Raw genomic sequence first — 19891 nt, 5'->3', positions numbered from 1 at the left:
GAATCCATAATTTTGTTCATTTGCGATACGTACTTTTTTTTTCTTTTCTGGTGAGGAATTTCACTGAGTTTGTTTTCTTGGTTCTTTGTTATAATCATGGCACCATGTACTGCACATCAGGTCAAAATAATGGTAAGAAAAATTAAATGCTTTCTAATCTCTATGACAAGCAATGGGTATACATACATAAACACACACATTCTAGGTATATATATATATATATATATATATATATATATATATATATATATATATATATATATATATATATGTATATACTGTATATACATATAATGTGTATATATATGTATGTACTGTATATATACTATATCCAATTATATAAAATGGATTACCTCAGCAATTCATCAGCTCGAATTAGCGGACCCTCATTCAAGGATATCCAAATTTTCGTAGCTTTTATACACTTGACCCTTTTTGCGACTTGATATCCATCTCTTTCAGTGTACAACATTTTGAAGTATACCGCTGAAATTACTTATTTGTTGTTCAAATCTCTTTTAAAATGTATCATAACTTTTATTAGTATCTTGTTATTCAAATAGTATGTTCATTGTTTCAATGAAGCTCAAGAGCTATTTTCCATTATCCCAGAGAAATTAAAGATCTCTCGTCTATGGAAACTCTCGAACGGACTGGAGTCAATCACAGCCACGTTTTCAGCCCTATTCCAGAGAGACTGTGTCTCATTTGTAGTGCAATTTACAGATACTGCATTCCTACATAAAGCTGCAAATGCACAATTTTCTCAGACAATTTGGTCTTTCTTATCAAGAACATTGAGATAAAAGACTCAGAAGTACAGAGCAACAAATAGCGATCAACGACGGACGTAAAAAGACACGTCAAGATTAAATTTCTTGAAAACACTTTTCGACATAAAAAGAAAACTAATTTCGTGGCATTATGGGTAAGAAAATAAATATATCGAAGTTATTGATAAGAAAATGATTATCTTGAATTTACTGGTAAGAAATATACAACACCTGAGATATTCAGGGATTTTCACTGAGGCAACTGCAGCATTTCTTCGTAATTACGAAACACCTTTCTTCCTTAGTAGAATGCTCCTGAATTTGATATTCTATTTAATGTTAACGTTTAATTTAGGTCTTTCCAATTTTCCCCAAAATAAAGTAGAAGCTCCCAGCAACCGATTCATGGCTACTCTTCTTGAAGAGTTTTATAAAATTGTGTAACAATACGGAAAATGGTTTCTTTGGCTTTTATATCCTTAGCCTGGGACATTTCATTCCTATTATGTATTAAACTCAAACCTTTTTTGTGTGTGTGTGTGCCATGGCACAGAAAAACTGGTCATTACAGAGAAGAAAAGGCACATACCTGAATCCAACAAAATAACTGATGGAAATCAATACCGATCTTTTACTCTGGCTAATTTTCCTTTCGATTTTACAAGTGTAAAAATGGCGATTCCTGCTTAAATAGTCCCAATGCAACAAGACATGATTATGTCCTTGAATCAAGTTAGGATGGAAAGTTATAGCAAGATAAGTAATTGCAGAGGAAGTAATTACGGCGGAGGTGTTTCTTTGGTGGACAAAAACCAGACCAGCAGCGAAATACATCCCTACGTCTACCTTCATTTTATGACGGATAAGACCAAGGGTTGAGAGATTAGCTCAGTTCCCCAAAGGCAGAATTATAGATTAAGATGAAGCTAATTTACTCAGGTTAATCTAATGTTAAACTTTATCTAAACCACGTATAACTTAATTGGGAAAGGTGAAGTTTAGTAGGTAGCTCAGTAGCTGCTACCACCGGTCCTTCGTAAGAAATAGATAGTGTGAGAAACCAAGTATTTCCGGCATTAAGGAAATTTTTAACCGAGAATAAAGCTATCCTGAAAATTGATTTACGGATTACGGCTTGTACTCTGATTGAATAGGGCGATTGGCCGAAAGTTTAAATTAAGAATTTCTTTAAATGAAAATAAGTAAACACTAGCATAAAAGAAGGCCTGTGATAAACCTTATCGATCCCATGGGTGCAACAATGAGCCTTGAAAACCAAAAAATCAAGTAAGAATTATTCAAAACCCTGAATACCTGAAAGTAAACAATATACATTTATTATATTGAATTTCCCTTATAACAATATACGAAGATATGAACTCAATGGAACTATATCTAATCCCAGATAAATTTTATTTTCACCACTTTCATTCGCATTATTTTGCTACCATATTTACAGTTATAAGATTTTTATGTATGACCTGCTACAGGTTATCCTTAAAGGTACAGATCAAACTGCAAGACAGTTGCTTCAAACCAAGACCTCTGCTTCGTAATTTTCCCCCGAACAACCAATGCTGCATTTCACAAGCTCAATATCAGACTCCGGCGAATTCAATAAAACCACAAGTTCTAACAGTTACGCATAATTATTATTACTATCTATGCTACAACCAAATTGGAAAAGCAGGATGCTATTAGCCTAAGGGCTCCAACAGGGAAAAATAGCCCGTCGAGGAAAGGAAATAAAGAAATAGATAAACTACAAGAAAAAAAATAAAAAAAATAAAATAAAATATTTTAAGATCAGGAGCAACATTAAAATAGATTTTATATATAAACTATAAAGAAAGACATACCAGCCTGTTTAACATGAAAACATTTGCTGCAATTTTGAACTTTTGAAGTTCCATCAGATCAACTGCCAGACTAGGAAGATCATTCCACAACTTGGTCATAGCTGAAATAAAAGTTCTAGCATTGTAGTAGAGCCTATGATAGAAAAAACACGACTCTTAGTATTAACTACACCCATAGTATTACAAGCAAGATGGTATTGTCTGGGAAGATTTGAATGCAAAGGATGGTCCGAGTTACGAAAATTTCTTATGCAATATGCATAAAGAAATAACTGAACGAAAGAGGGCCAGAATGGGACTTAAAGGCACAAAAATACTTTCAGTACAAAAACTGGCTTTATTTGGGAATAAAATTATTCTAAACCATTATAAAAGAAAAAAAAAATCAGTACATATCGGTGATTTTGAGCACATATATTTTGTTATTAGGTAATCTGGTAATCTTTTTTTTTTCTTGGAAAATAAGTGAAATCATGGAAACTAAAGCAATAATATCTTAATTATAGTACATTTTGTACAACAGCCAATAAAGAACATAGAAATATAAAAAAGCTTCCTTTCAAGAGATTACATCATTGAAATAAGGTAAGAGGAAGTAAAGTAAATGACTTGAAGATGATAAGGAATGTAAGAATAGATGCCAAAAGAAGCCATTTACAAGAGAAGCGAGTTAATGGTCTTCAGTTAAGGTACATGTCTCATTATGCTTATGGCCCTTCACCTGATATTTCAGAATCTGTAATGAAGAGCAGTCGAGCTTCGTTTGGCAGATCTTTCTTAGATGTTTTTAGTCAGATTTCTTATTGCTGTTAGTAGGTGATCGGATGAGCAGAATAACCGTCGCATGAAGTCCTCATTTGCTTTTTTTCCAGGTTATTTTCCGGCAAAATGACTCTGAACTTCCCAAAGTCTTTGTTGTTGGTGTCTTGGGCTTCTTCGGAGTAAAGTCCAATTGGTAGATTAAACTGTTCAATCACTGAACCTCCATACATAAGAATTCTATGCAAACCCTGAGGCATATAATACCATTTGTACTCTTCCACGTAAATTTTAGTGGTATTGGTGCAGAAGTATTTGAATGTTGTGACATTTATATCAAACTCAGATGATAAAGTACATAAGTTAATGGGCAAATTCTTCAGTAATTCTATTTTAATTCCAAAAATTTCACCTGATTTTTCAGCAAGTTCAAAAAAATCTTCTAGCCGTATTTCCTTCATTTGACGTCCCAAAGCCTGACTGTTTTGGTATATCAATCACTAATCCTGTCCTATCACGAGAAGCTTTTTGTATTTTCGATTTTTGTTGCTGAACCTTTGCTTTCTCGTCTTTTGTTCTTGCCTGCCATTTCTTTATAGACAACGTGTATGACAAGTGTAAGCAACATTTCATATATCTTATCCAGGCATGTAATGTTGATAATCCATAAATGATGCCATCATTTGACATGGGTCTCATTGAAACTTTCTCATGTCTTCCATTAGCTAAGGTGATACCCCACACAAAGAACATCATTGTATTAAGTTTGTGACAAGGGATAAAGAGGATGCCACTTTTCCATCCAACATTGTGATGGTCACATCATGAATGACACTTACATCGTTTTTAACTTGAGTTGGCCTAAGTATATGGATGACATTTTTTAAGTATTGCTCTTCTTTTACTAAAACCTGTGAAATTTCCTTCATGAATTTGAGCCTTGTAGGTCTAAAAAAAATGGCGATGAGGGCTTTTTTTTCCATAAGATAATTTTCTCATTAGTTTCTGCCTTTCCACTCAGCTGTAAAGGTACCATACAAGTAAAAAATAAACAGGACTCGAAAATAACATCTCGTTCTTGGTTATTCCTTCGAATATACCTTTAAACACTTTGACCAATTGTACCACCAAATCCAACTTTATAAATTAACTTAAACTGCTTTATTTTTAAATCTCTTTCATTCAGACACTACTTCAAATATTCTCCTTGTTGTGTGGTGTAATAAATCCTGTAAGGTCACTTCTGTAAAATAATCAGTTACTAACCAATTTTCAGAAGGTAAGCACTGTTCTATGGCAGAACGAACATTGTTGTAAGAAGGAAAAACTATTGATTTCTTCTCAGTTGTTTTATTCCGCAAATTTTGAAAGCTTCTTTTTGAAAGGCCACAGTCTAAGATCAATGCCAGAGCTTCATTTGCAATGAAAGAACACTGATATTTTTTGATGAAGTACATTGGTTTTCAGTAGAAATTTGGGTTAATGATTTAGCCATTCTTGATTGTCCCTTTTTTCTTAGAACTCTTGATGTATCATATGTGAGCCTATGAGGAGATATGTTAACAAGCTCTGCGGTTTTCCTTCGTTTTGTTTTCTCGGATGAGCCCTGAGAACTCTATTCTAGGACGCCCTCGAGATTTCTTAGGAGTTTCATTTTCAGGGTTTTGATACACTTTAGCTTCAAGCCAACCTTGGTACTTACTTAGAAATAACTTTCTGGTTCCGTTAACACTTCTCCACTTAATTTTTAAGTTTTTCCTGAACGTTAATCACGATATTTGTTGCTATAGTGTCATTTCGTATATTTTCAATCTTTCCAAGCAGAAAATTATGTAGTTTACCATCATGAAAACTATGCATATATTCATTCTTTATCGCTTTAATAGCTTCATTAAACAGATATGGGTTAGTAACATCAATTTTCATGCACCTTGTTATTGTCCTTTATCTGAAATAAAAAGATATAATGGCTCAATTTTACTCTTAAACCTGATATCTTCGACTTTTGCTAATATTTTTTTTTTTTTCATAGTTGTCCAGACAATTATATTCACTAAAAAAGGGGGCAGTTAGTGGCAAAAAATCTTTTGTCCTATTGTTTTGGACTTAATTATCTACGATTTAACACCATTGGGAATCTTCGCAAAGCTTTGCAATTTTTTGTGCTATCATAAACTTTTAAAGGCCTAAAATGTTCAGAAATTTTGAGGGACCTATATCAATCAAACAGTGTTGCAGCCAACATTTAGATCATAAATATAAAGATAAAGACCTTTAATACATTCAATAATGGACAAAAAAGTAACTTGAAAATATGAATTTACTCCAAAACACAACTTTAATTAACTGTGGCTAAGAAACAATAGAATGTTTTTGTATGGAAAAACAGTGTGCAGCCAAGAGCAACTTTTTAATCATGTTTAAGCCTGTACTAACAACTGCTTACAATGTATAATATTGCATTCTTTGTCACTAACGCATTCATTTTTCATTTTTATAACCTTCATGATAATTTGGAAAAGTAAAAAATTTATTTTTGTCCACCTGCTGGTCCACTGTAAAGGTGATGAATAAGAAATTTAATAGACCGCAGGTTCTTTTACAAGAAATTTTGATGATATTCAGAAGCTGAAGACCAGAAAGGAGAACAATACTCGAAACAAGGCAAACTGAAAGAATTAAAATAGTTCTTCGGAATAGATTGATCACTAAAAAGCTTGAAAGACTTTCTCATTAAGCCTATATTTTATGCAATTGAAGCATAAACAGACGGAATGTGTTTCTCAAAAGTAAATTTGCTATCAAGAATCACACCTAAAATTTTAAAAGAGTCGTATGAGTTAATGAAACCTTATCAATGCTTAGATCTGGTTGATGAGCCACTGTCCTCGACCTTACAATTATACTTTGACTTTCGTTAGGGTTCAACTTCATACCCCATAATTTGCACTATGCACTAGGTTTAGCTAGCTCTCTATTTTCAGTTATTCAGTTACCTCAGATCCTACATTCAGGAGATGAAACGAGCTTGTTTTCTGGGACAAACCCTATATCATGTCTATGTAGTCTGAAAAGTAATGGCCCAACAACACTACCCCGAGGAACACTCCATATGGTGCCATCAACAGCCACTCTTTGTAATCTACTCCCAACTGTTTGAGTTTGAAAACATGGGCTTATTTATGATTAACATAGTCAAAGACAGCACTAAAATCAAGGTCAACTATACGAAATTCCTGACCTCAATCAAGTGATTTCTGTACAGTATTGGAGATTGTAAGAAGGGCATCACATGCCTCAAGGCCTTTATGAAAGCCAAATTGCAAACTATGGAACAGATGGTTGCCTTCAGCAACCTATTCAGACGGTATGACAAAAGACATTTAAAAACTTTCGATAATATCGGAGTAATGAAAATTGGCCGTAATCAGCTGGACTAGAACTATCACAAACATTTACATAGAGGAGTAACATTACCAATTCTCCAACAAGTGCTAAAAGAACCTCTTCTTTCTAACTTCCAGAAAATAACAGATAACTTAGGAGCTAATAAATCTGCAGTCTTTATATATATATACATATATATATATATGTATATATATACATATATATACATATATATATATATATATATATATATATATATATACATATATATAGATATATATATATATACATATATATATATATATATATATATATATATATATATATATATATATATATATATATATATAACAGGATAGATACTATTTTGGTTTACACTGCCATAAGCATCAAGGTCCATCAAGAGTGTTTCATTTATACAGGGCCAAAAAGCAAAGTGCCGCTGAACAATGGATACCACTTGCCTGTTGACATCCTTCTCTCTCATATATTCATCAAAATTTGAAAGCATTGGCAGATCTTCAGACAAACACTTTGCCACTGTGATATTTTCTTTTGAAAAGCATTTATTTTATTAATCCTTCTCCAATCGTATATTGGCTTTTTATTTTTGGATATTTGAAGTGTTATCAGATAGGAAGCCTTTAACAAGGACTTGTCTTCAACAACTATTTTTAAAAAAACACCTGCTTGCTTTTCCATGTTGTCACGCTTTCTTTGGAAATATTCAAGTGGTTTCTTAGCTAAATCATGATGTTTTGATTGCAAGTGTCTTTCGAGTTTTGTTGTTAATCTATCAACACAAACCAATAGGAAAACACTAGAGTTATAAAGTGAAAAAGGGAATTGGCCATGATATCCACATTTGCCAAAATTATTGATGGACAAAATTTTGGGTCTTGCAGCAACTTAACACGTTCTCTTTCACTGTTGTCTAGCTCTAACTTAAGCCGGCGTAACCGGTTCAAATTACTCTCCATTTCGGAAGACTTCCCCCAGTCATTTTAAACTCCCTGCGAGTTTCAAATGACTCCTCAGTCAGATGAACCTAGATTTCAGTGATGTTCTTCAATGAAATGAAGTGAAAGAGTTTTTGGTGTCAAATACGTATCGTGAGCATGTAGGAAACAACCAAGGAAAAATAGCAAATTTCAGAAGAAAGCGTCGGTCTTTTGTTATCCAAGACAACTGCAGCAACTCTGGTGGATGCTTGAAATTTAAAAAGAAGTCATATCCATCAGGAAAAAGTTGAGAACACCAGCGAACTGCTTATAGCTAAGGAGAACTTCCATATCCTTCATGGTCCTTAGCTAAAAGTGCGACTGTTGAGTAATTTCAAACTAGGTTCATTCGACTGGGGAGTCATTTAAAACTCACGGGGAGTTGTATCAAACTACTTTCAAATGAATAGGAGGAGGCTTCTGAAACAGTTTATATACAAAGCAGGCCAAGGGATAATAGGCCCCTTGGGTAATCAAAATATCAAGGAATTATGAAAGGGACTATACTCAAGTAACCAATCTGACCTGATCGGGGAAATTACTTGATCCTGGATTATGGCATGCACAATCGTATTTGTGCTGACCGACATATATCATAGGAAAGAAAAGGTAGACAAATAAATAGTGCCTTCAGTACACCTCATGCAGTGCTCTGTAGGCATTACTGAAGGATCTGTAGAGCATCGCTTTCGTCCCTAGCTGCACGCCCTCACTCTTTAGCCATTTTCCCTATAACTTTTCTTTCGCTTCGCTCTCCAAATTTTTAAAACTTTGATTGATGTGTAAGTGTTGAGTTTTGGCACTAAAGGACCTGTCCAGCACCATCATCGGGCCATGTGGCCAAGATTTCATAGATAAAATCCTCTTGGATAATTTTATCATCCCTTATACACATGAAGGAAATGTGATATCGATTGGTACACTGAAATAGGCTGAAAACCTTATCCAACAATCAATTATTAGAAACTTGTAACAAACCTTTGGAATCCAGACAGAACATCAAAGATCACAATCAGCCCCTTAAAATGAAGGGTCTACCACACCTGTAAAATAAAAATTGGAAAATGGAAACTCAATATTTTGGAATCATTATTACAATTCAACCAATATCAGAAACGTAACAATGAATATACAATGGTATAACGAAGATTTTGAGTGATTTTCAAAAAATTCATTAACGGATATCGTAAAATCAAAACCATAACAAGTGCAGTGTGGACAATGCCAAGAGACCCAATGAGAGATGCTAATATCTACAGCTGATGATTTCATGCGTAATAAATTCTTTTATATTTAAATTCCTCTTTCAAGCCCGACACCCGATTGAAACTAAAATGCCCCCCCCCCCAAAAAAAAAAAAAAAAAAAAAAAAAAACTAATCTGCACGACAATGTAGAACAAAAGATTTATGTCATATTCACAACTTGCAATAAAGCCCTGACGCAGTACATGTTCTGCATTACAACCATATTTCTCCTTCATTGAAGCAATTCAGTCTTCAGACCGTGAGTAATACCAGCGCACAGTAAAAGGATAGAAATATATTTACATAAGGTATGAACCACTACTCCTGAGCCGGACAAAATAAGAAGAGAAAATTACACATTCAATTTTCCCCGCATTGTCAGCAGCGTCTCAGCTGTCGTAAGAATGGAAGATTATGTATTATGTCATGCCATAGCGCGCCAGGATAAATATTTGGAAAGTACGTGTACAATATTTCCGAGTTGTTAGAGTACCTCTGTTGAGACGAGTTTCGTCATTTCCTCGTCTTATTCATAGCCATTTCGTGCTATTAATATCGGAACACATTTCACCAGTCGTCAGTTTATGACAGTTACAGGATCAGAGAAATTAAGTTCGGAAAACTAGGAGAGAAATGACAAGAAATCCGTCACGATACCAACAAATATTGGATGAAATTTCGCTTCTCTGCCAAACTTTTGTCTTAAGAATTCAACCTATTCTCCAGGTAATGTCGCAGTCCTTTCTTCCTGCGAGACTTGAGATGAAAACCTCAAACTTTTTTGGAGGGAAAAGAAATAACAACGTTAAATATTCTAACATAAATAAGATAATAAAATACAAAATTATGGATTTCTTTCCAAAGCATTGCAAGATATTCCGTATAAAAAAGAACACGAGTAAACACACATACCTGTGGACAACCATAGGCATATTACATTTGTACGCATTTAAGGATTGAAGAGTGCTATGAATGCGTGCCTATACCCCTTTTTTTCTTTTGATAATTTTTTTGTTTTTTGTCAAACCGCCCTATTGCATATGGCTGTGATAAGATAAAATATCATAATTATCTATGATTCATATTAAGTCATTCAGACGGTTTTTGCACGCAATAGTAATGAAAAGATGCGCACAAACAATGGTAATGTTTTATAGCGTAATTGTAGGAGAAATCCACACATTTGTAATGCACTCGGTAACCATTTGAAATTATTCCTTTGACTACTGTAATCAAACTTTTTTTTTTATTATTATTAGAGTACAGGTGTTTAAGGAGTGAAAGGGAAACAAAAGTTTCTCTTAAAGAGAGACAAAGTTAAAGAAAATATGGAATAGTAGAAAATCTCTGCGAAGGGAAATTGTCACTTTGCCAACCATTAGTGAAATGGTCAATGTAATACTGACCATGATGATATATTGTTAAATACATGAAGCAAAGACAAAATTTGCTAAGAAATTGAGGTACAGAGATTAAAAATTAACTACAAAAATAATAGCAGCAAGGACCATAAAGATTGGAGTAACCATAACAGCAGACGAATCGAAAAAAAATGTGGCTAATCAAAAACAATAAAAAAAAAAGTGCCCAGCTCTTAAAAATAAGAGGAACAGTAGAACTCCAATGAATTATAAAAATGTTAATAATTTGGAAAAACTGCAGCGCCATGATAAAAGAAAAGAATACTTTTACAAAAGAATTACTTAAATGAGGAAAAACTTACAAAATAAAAGGATTAAATGTACGTGAAGAAATAAATAACTAAGAATCGTTTAGTGAAGGCCTTAACACAATCTGCATCGGAAACAACATGGAGAAAACTTTGCGATTTTTTGGAACAAGTTACAGAAACCAAGTTGAGAACTAAGAAAACAAAGTTTGAGTAGGTTAATTTGAATTCCTTAGAGCATCGCTGCAGTTGTCCGCAGTTAGAAGTGAATATCCTTACCACAGAACTTGTGGAGAAAAATTACCGTAAAAAACTTAGCTTGGATCTCAACGTGGGCAAAGGATTTTTTTTTTCTTTTGTAGGAATCGGGACAAATCTTACACACAACAGCATCTCAAGGAACTTCTTATTCCACATTCACTCTTTCTCTCCCGTTCAACTTATATTCGATTTTAAAATGCACATGTATATATATATATATATATATATATATATATATATATATATATACACACACATATATATATATATATAGATATATACATATATATATATATATATATATATATATATATGTGTATGTATATATATATATATATATATGGTTATATTTTTATGTGTGTATACATATATATATATATATATATATATATATATATATATATATATATGTGTGTGTGTGTGTGTGCGTGTGTGTGCGTGTATGTATGTATGTACAGTATGTATGTAGGCTATGTGTTGTTACTAAATCTCCAGGAACATTTTTATTCTTGAAGATATCATGTCACACATAGCTCACATAAAACTCAAACCCTGAGGAGTTCAACTACCCTGGCCAGAATTTGACTAATGCTTTTGATTGTTGCTGTAGAAATGACGTTGACTTGCTCTATCAGTTCATTCATTAAGAGTGATATAAGTTTTCATTCACAATGGTGCGTATATTCCTCTAGAATTCAGACTTTTACCCATTTGAGAAAAAATTACAGACTTGGTTCCCATGTTTCTCTTATTTTGTATTCAAGAGGGATTTTTTTTTTATAATATTTTTTATTGTACATTAGTCTAATCAATGCTAACGAAAATTTAACTCCTTTCCCCAAAATGCTTGATATAGATGGCGTATTTCAGTATGGTTTCCACGCAGCCATATTCAAGGAAATGCAGGGTGAGATTCATGCACCCAAAAAGTCTTAGCTTAATTTGCATATTCTTGATAAAGGTTGGATGCAATTAGGTTAAGTTGCAAATCGGACAAATTTATGTAATCTTTACACAAATTTGTCGTATTTCTTACTTTACCTAAATCCGTCCAACCATAATCAAGAATACGCTTCGAAGGTGATCGTTTCCTTAAAGTAGAGAAACATTTACTAAAATCTTAAAATTGGTAATTGAAATTAGAATACGAAAATGACAGTTTTTTTTATCTACTTTAAAATCTAATCTAATCTTATCATCATCTTGGCTTTTGAAGTGTTACCTTATCATTTCTATGAGGATCAAAAGCCGTTTCTTATTATTATTATTATTATTATTATTATTATTATTATTATTATTATTATTATTATTATTATTATTATTATTATTATTATTATTATTATTAATATCACTATAGTATTTTGCATTTTACTTTGAAGAGTTTTCGTAACCAAATGACAATATCTTTAATGTTTTTCAAAGTGGAATTTTAAAAGACATACCTTACTTTCAGAATGGACAGAGAGTAACCATAACAGCAGACAAATTGATGTGATCGAAGAAACGTGGCTAATCGAAAACAAATAAAAATAAAAACAATGCCTACCTCTTAAAAACAGCAGGAAGAGTACAACACCAACGAATTATAATTAACATGGAAAAAAATAATACACACACACACACACACACACACACACATATATATATATATATATATATATATATATATATATATATATATATACATACATACATACATACATACATACATATACCAAGGCACTTCCCCCAATTTTGGGGGTTAGCCGACTTCAACAAATGAAAAAACAAAAATAAAAAAAAAATAATAAAAGGGGACCTCTCCTCTCTACGTTCCTCCCAGCCTGACAAGGGACTCAACTGAGTTCAGCTGGTACTGCTAGGGTGCCACAGTTCACACTCCCCCGTTATCCGCTACAGATGAAGCTTCATAATGCTGAATCCCCTACTGCTGCTACCTCCGCGGTCATCTAAGGCACGGGAGGAAGCAGCACGGCCTACCGGAACTGCATCACAATCGCTCGCCATTCATTCCTATTCCTAGCACGCTCTCTTGCCTCTCTCACATCTATCCTCCTATCATCCAGAGCTTTCTTCACTCCATCCATCCACCCAAACCTTGGCCTTCCTCTTGTACTTTTCCCATCAACTCTTGCATTCATCACCTTCTTTAGCAGACAGCCATTTTCCATTCTCTCAACATGGCCAAACCAACTCAACACATTCATATTCACCGGTTCTCACCCTCACCACTTCGTTCCTAACCCTATCTACTCGAGATACACCAGCCATACTCCTTAGACACTTCATCTCAAACACATTCAATTTCTGTCTCTCTGTCACTTTCATTCCCCACAACTCCGATCCATACATCACAGTTGGTACAATCACTTTCTCATATGGAACTCTCTTTACATTCATGCCCAACCCTCTAATTTTTTACTACTCCCTTAACTGCCCCCAACACTTTGCAACCTTCATTCACTCTCTGACGTACATCTGCTTCCACTCCACCATTTGCTACAACAACAGACCCCAAGTACTTAAACTGATCCACCTCCTCAAGTAACTCTCCATTTAACATGACATTCAACCTTGCACCACCTTCCCTTCTCGTACATCTCATAACCTTACTCTTACCCACATTAACTCTCGACTTCCTTCTCTCACACACCCTTCCAAATTCTGTCAGTAATCAGCCAAGCTTCTCTTCCGTGTTTGCAACCAGTACAGTATCATCCGCAAACAACAACTGATTTACCTCCCATTCATGATCATTCTCGTCTATCAGTTTTAATCCTCGTCCAAGCATTCGAGCATTCACATCTCTCACCACTCCATCAACATACAAGTTAAACAACCATTGCGACATCACACATCCCTGTCTCAGCCCCACTCTCACCGGAAACCAATCGCTCACTTCATTTCCTATCCTAACACATGCTTTGCTACCTTTGTAAAAACTTTTCACTGCTTGCAACAACCTTTCACCAACTCCATATAACCTCATCACATTCCACATTGTTTCCCTATTAACTCTATCATACGCTTTATCCAGATCCATAAATGCAGCATACACCTCCTTACCTTTTGCTAAATATTTCTCACATATCTGCCTAACTGTAAAAATCTGATTCAAACATCCCTTACCTCTTCTAAAACCACCCTGTACTTCTAAGATTGCATACTCTGTTTTATCCTTAATCCTATTAATCAGTATTCTACCATACACTTTCCCAACTACACTCAACAAACTAATACCTCTTGAATTACAATACTCATGCACATCTCCCTTACCCTTATATAGTGGTACAATACATGCACAAACCCAATCTACTGGTACCATTGACAACACAAAACACATATTAAACAATCTCACCAACCATTCAAGTACAGTCACAGCCCCTTCCTTCAACATCTCAGCTCTCACACCATCCATACCAGATGCTTTTCTTACTCTCGTTTCATCTAGTGCTCTCCTCACTTCCTCTATTGTAATCTCTCTCTCATTTTCATCTCCCATCACCGGCACCTCAACACCTGCAACAGCAATAATATCTACCTCCCTATTATCCTCAACATTCAGTAAACTTTCGAAATATTCCGCCCACCTTTTCCTTGCCTCCTCTCCTTTTAACAACCTTCCATTTCCATCTTTCACTGTTTCTTCAATTCTTGAGCCAGCCTTCCTTACTCTCTTCACTTCTTTCCAAAACTTCTTATTATCTTCATATGAATGACCCAATCCCTGACCCCACCTCAGGTCAGCTGCCCTCTTTGCCTCACGTACCTTGTGCTTTACTTCCACATTTTTCTCTCTATATTTTTCATGCTTCTCTATACTTTTACTTTGCAGCCATTCTTCAAAAGCCCTCTTTTTCTCTTCCACTTTTATATATATATATATATATATATATATATATATATATATATATATATATATATATATATATATATATATTTTTGGGCTCAAGCCATGACGTCCTGATAGAAGGTTCCTTCAGTAGCTTCCTAGGGTATATTCAACTACAGTGGATATTCCCAGAGAATTAAACTAAAGGTTATCACAGAATTCTAACTTCATGTGCGAGTACCCTAAAGGTTTCCCTCTAGGATATCGTATATCAACGGGGGACGCATGTATTAACACGCCACATAGCTATCTGCACCCCATATAGAGTTAACACTTCAATATGGAAAGGTGGAGAATAACTGGGGAGCCGTTCCACAGTTACACTCATCCGTGGCTGCTTTTGGTACTCGAGACGTAAACAAACGGGCGCCATTGCTAAATGATGTCACGTCCGTCCCCATCCTTCTGCCTGTAGCTTCTCGCCTTAGTCGGATTTTCCTTGAGTGCGTTTTTCATCTGCTTACATCGCCGTTATGTCGCTACCTTCAGCCTCGCCTTCTTCTGGAAAGTTGAGTATCAGGTCCCAGTATTGTTTAAATAAGCTCTAGCCGTAAAGTAACTTCTACTTTTCGTAAAATATTGAGTTTTGTGGCAGAGCTGTGCTTTATTTAGTTAGCCAGAACAGCCCTCTCCGGTCATTTAACTAATTAATATTATTAGTTATTTAGTCTTCATAGCTAGGAATTACTTATATCGTGTTTTAGCGCTCATCAGACTCGGTCGCCGTTCGACCCCATACTAGATCGCTAGCTTAGCCCCTAGGCTGGACAGCCTAGTGCATGTTTTCATGATATTTACCAGTGTTCCTAGATTAAGTTATGAAGATTGTGGCATTATTAAACATACTATTAACTGTGATGTAAGTGTTTTCGCCTTCGGGGACCATATAGGGGACCGGGTTGATTGCGTATCTTTCCACCCTAACCTAATGTAGGAACCCCTATATGCTCCCTAATCCCCCCTGCCTGCGGGCGTTCCCTCTGTGTAGTCTTGCTTCCCCTTCTATATAGGGGAATTTTGTCTACAATCAGAGTATTTTCGCTTCTCTGCCTAGCCTAAGGGAATGACCCTCCCTTAGGGTCGGACCGAGAAATAAGGAACGGCTCTGCCCTTCCTCAGTTGCACCTGGTTGGGTTACTCCTTCCTCCCTGCAACTTGCGATGTGTCTTTCATGCTTTTCTGGCCTAGGAGTTAGCCCTCCTTCTCTAGGTTAAGCTCTGGGGGTTGACTCTGCCCTATTATAGTTTGGGACGGTACTCCTGTACCGTTCTCATTCTGGGCTACCCAACCTAGGTTAGGGAGCGTTCTCCCTTACCTTGGTGGCCGTTCTCATTCAGAGTCTCCTCTATAGAAAGACCCCTCTTCTTCCCCCTCCCCACGTATCCCTTTGGTGTAGGCTTGCCTACACACATCTGTCCATAGTCTTACAACTCCTCCCTTGGGTGGAGTAGTAGGGCTAACTTGTTCTCCTGCTGAGCTGGCCGCTCTGGTACACATACCCTTCATAGCGTTCTATGGGGGTGGTTGCCGGCAGCGGTCCTGCCGGCGGGGGTTTCCCCCCCTCTTGAGTGCCCTCTAACCCTCCCTTGGGTTACCCCAGGCACCCGGCCGACTGCCGGCTCCCTGCCGCCGGATGCTAAGAGTATCCACTCCTATCATGAGTGCACTCTCTCCGGAGGGATGCCGGAGGGGTATGAGATCTTACCCCTTCCATCCCTCCTTACCTTTCTCTCTTTCTATCCTGGTGCCGGTCCCTTGCCGCCTCTACTGCCGGCGATAACCGCCATTACCTCAGGTGACATTCTTTCATAAGATGCCCTCCCCCTCTAAGACGTCAGCCTTCCGTGTGCCGGAGGCTGCCGCCTTCCGTCGACATACAGTCGACGTCCCACCCCTCATTTTACCTAGTAACAGCTGGCCGACCTTCGGAGCCGGCCACCGGCATGCCGGAATTGATTGCCGGTTCTAGGTATACAACCATATACATATCTATCTTATGAATTGATCCAAGCTCACCAGGCCGTCAGCCTTTGGCTGCCGGAGCTACCGTCCCCTGCCGGCGACCCTCCGCTGTGCCGGCGGTCGCCACGATGGTATTATACTTTAGATACTCAGTGTGTCTGTCTTGATGCCTTCCACCCTGCAGGACCGGCCTCCGGCGTGCACCCTCCTGAGACGTTAAGGGACATGCACCCCTTCCCATACCTGCCGACAACATGCCGACAGTCAAAATGCTGCAGCCAGATGGCTTGGCCACTTCTATATATAGGTATTGTCTTACCATCCAAGATTGTGGCTATGCTGTTTGATTGCACATTACAATATTCCAGCATACTCTGTGTGTCTTAGTGCAGCTGATTGCCGGAACCTACATTTAATAAGGAGTTTCTCTTATACCCCTTCTACTCCAGGGATCTGAGTGGTCTCAGACCCTGCTACACTCTTCGGGCAATTTCTGTTAAAAGCTTAGGTTCTACCCACCACGGCTTATCCATATGGATTTCCGTTTTGTGACCTTCGGCCACAAAAGAAATTGCCTACTGATAAGGTTACGGTAACCGACTGGGCGGGATTCACAAGTATGTGTCTATCTACTTCCTTTCCCGCTCATTATTCTCAAGCATTATAATACCTTGTGAATTACTTTAATGTTTAAAAATTTAGATTAAGATATCTTAATTTTAGAGTAATGTAAGTCATTCTTATGCCTTCCATGTACTCATGATCTCTTTCTTTTACAGGAGGAGTATATGAAGTGTGAGAGCAACTTCTGCGGGGTGAAGCGCCCGGACTTCTACGGGCACAAGGCGTGCCGGACCCACCCCCCCTGCGCCGCCAAGAAAGGCGACCTGAAGTATTGGGACCCGCAGAACTGTACAGTCTGCAAGAGTCGTTTGGTCGAGGCGTTCGACGATCCTCCTTCTGCGGAGCAAGGGACAATGCTCGAGAGAAGCTACGCAAATGGGTGCGTGGCTTCCAGAAGAATGCCACCGGACCGTATCTCGCCGACGAAGATTTGAGGGCCTTGCTTTTCCCAAAGGCATCCAAATACTCTGTGGTCCCCCGTGATCAGATCCCCACCGTCCAGATCGTGGTGGAACCTGATATTGTCATGGCCCAGTCCATGCATGAGTGCCATCTGGATTCCGATAATGTGGAACGTATGTTGGAAGTGTCAGAAGAGACGGAGAAGAACCTCATGGGCGAGGAACTCGACTATGAGGAAGATCAGGTGGAATACCCTGATTCGGAGACCGAGGTCGCTCCCGCTCCTACTCCCGTAGCAACTCCTGCACCGTCCGAGGAACCTGTTCCTTCAACTTCTGCCATCCCGGACCCTCTTCCATCAGCCACTCAGGAGGTCTTCAAGATGCTTGAAGCCCTCATGGAAAGAAAACTACGAGAAACGCAGGAGCAAGTCCGGACTACTCTGGTTAATCTTAAACAACCGAAACAGATTTCGGTTAAGGACCTCCCCACTTGCTCGGAAGCTAACCCATGGAGATATGCCGAGCATATGCCAATCACGACTGGAAAAATCTACATCAGTGAAAGGGTTGGCTCTATCTTGTTGGAAGAAGTGGAATTCTTCCCGAATTTCGAGGCTTATCTGGACTGTTACGTCCGGCTCAGGTCCGAACCAGCCTCAAAGGAAGAGACCGAACCGAAGGAGGTTATCGTGTTCGATCTCGCAAAGGCCCAGGCTATGTTAGCCCAGGCGGTGAAGAGTAGGGGTTTCACCAACTCCAAGATGCCGGCGCTTAGCAAGAAGCATCCAACCTTCGTTGCGCCGAATGCTGCGACTCTCCCCTTCATCGAAAAGGCCTTCACAGCGGTCTTAAAGGCAGTGGAGGAAGGGAAACCTTGCCCTCCACTGGAGGAGTGCAGACCCTTCTCCCTTACTGTTCCTCCTGATAATAGGCACTGGAAAGACGTCCAGTCAACCTTCACGGTAGGGAAATTAGAGCCTGACGTAGCCGGTCGTCAATTTAATGAGGACCTCCCAAGGCTAAATGATCACCTCCTTCGAAAGGGAACAGGATACGAAGGAGAGGCTAGCCGCGTCGCTGTCCCACCAGGTACAGCTAGAACTTATGGCCGGGGATACCAGAGTCCCGGACTTTTATATGGTCCTCGCCAAATCGCACTTGGCAACGAAGGACCTATATAGCTTCACTAGGGCTCGCAAAGCCTGTCGTGAATTCGTGTTCGCCAACGCGACGGTGAAACACGAACCCCGGAGGCTGATTTCCTCCAATATCTGGGGTAAGTATCTCTTTCCTTCCTCCCTGATGAAAGAGATTGCAGACAAGGCCGCCACGGAGAATAGGAACCTTCTCCACAAGTGGGGCATGTCAAGGAAGAGGAAATCCTCTCAGGACGATGGCCCTCAGCCTAAGAGGAAACCTCAAAAGCCGAAACCCCAGCAACGTCAACAGAGACGGCAGTTTCCGGGTACCGCTACTCCCCAAGTGGCCACACAGCCACAGCAGACCTTTCAGTTGGTCCCCCAACCAGTGGTGTCGCAGTCACCGGTCATTACCCCTGCATATGAGCAACATGCTACTACCTTTCGTCCTAGAGGTAGGGGCTCAAACAGAGGTTCCGGCAGAGATTCGTCTCGCCGTCCCTCCAGAGGCAGAGGAGGAAGGGGAGCTAGCGGCCGAGGTGGCAAACCCTCGGGACACCAGAAGCAATGAAGTGCTTCTGGTGGGAGGAAGACTCCGCCAATTCCAGGATCGTTGGACCTTCCATCCCTGGGCGCACAGCATCGTCAAGAAGGGACTAGGCTGGAGCTGGACTCAACCACCCCCAGCCTTCCAGCAATTCATCCAACAGTCAACCCCCCTCCTGGAAGAATATGTCCTAGAACTCTTGAACAAGAAGGTGATCAGGAGGGTAAAGTCAACCAGGTTCCAAGGGAGACTATTTTGCGTTCCCAAGAAGGACTCAGACAAACTCAGAGTCATTCTAGACTTATCCCCTCTCAACAAGTTCATTGCAAACAACAAGTTCAAGATGCTGACTCTGCAACAAATAAGGA

The sequence above is a fragment of the Palaemon carinicauda genome, chromosome 11 (assembly GCF_036898095.1).
Source record: "Palaemon carinicauda isolate YSFRI2023 chromosome 11, ASM3689809v2, whole genome shotgun sequence".
Lineage (NCBI taxonomy): Eukaryota > Metazoa > Arthropoda > Malacostraca > Decapoda > Palaemonidae > Palaemon > Palaemon carinicauda.
This window is presented reverse-complemented; position numbering follows the sequence as displayed.